The following is a 213-nucleotide window of genomic DNA, read 5'->3' on the forward strand; positions in this document are numbered from 1 at the left end:
TAGACCAGGCTGGCCTTGAACTCAGAAATCCACCTGCCTCTGCCTCCCAAGTGCTGGAATTAAAGGCGGGCGCCACCACAGTCTGGCAAGGATGAATCTCTTGTGACTTCTAGCTTTACAGTCTATGTCCAGACTGATCTTCCTGCTATCCATAGTCTCCCCAATCTGTCCATCTTGGGGTGGCTGTATAAACTAAGGGGTATTTCTCAAGTC

Source organism: Mastomys coucha, unplaced genomic scaffold, assembly GCF_008632895.1.
Source record: "Mastomys coucha isolate ucsf_1 unplaced genomic scaffold, UCSF_Mcou_1 pScaffold7, whole genome shotgun sequence".
In the NCBI taxonomy this organism is placed as follows: domain Eukaryota; kingdom Metazoa; phylum Chordata; class Mammalia; order Rodentia; family Muridae; genus Mastomys; species Mastomys coucha.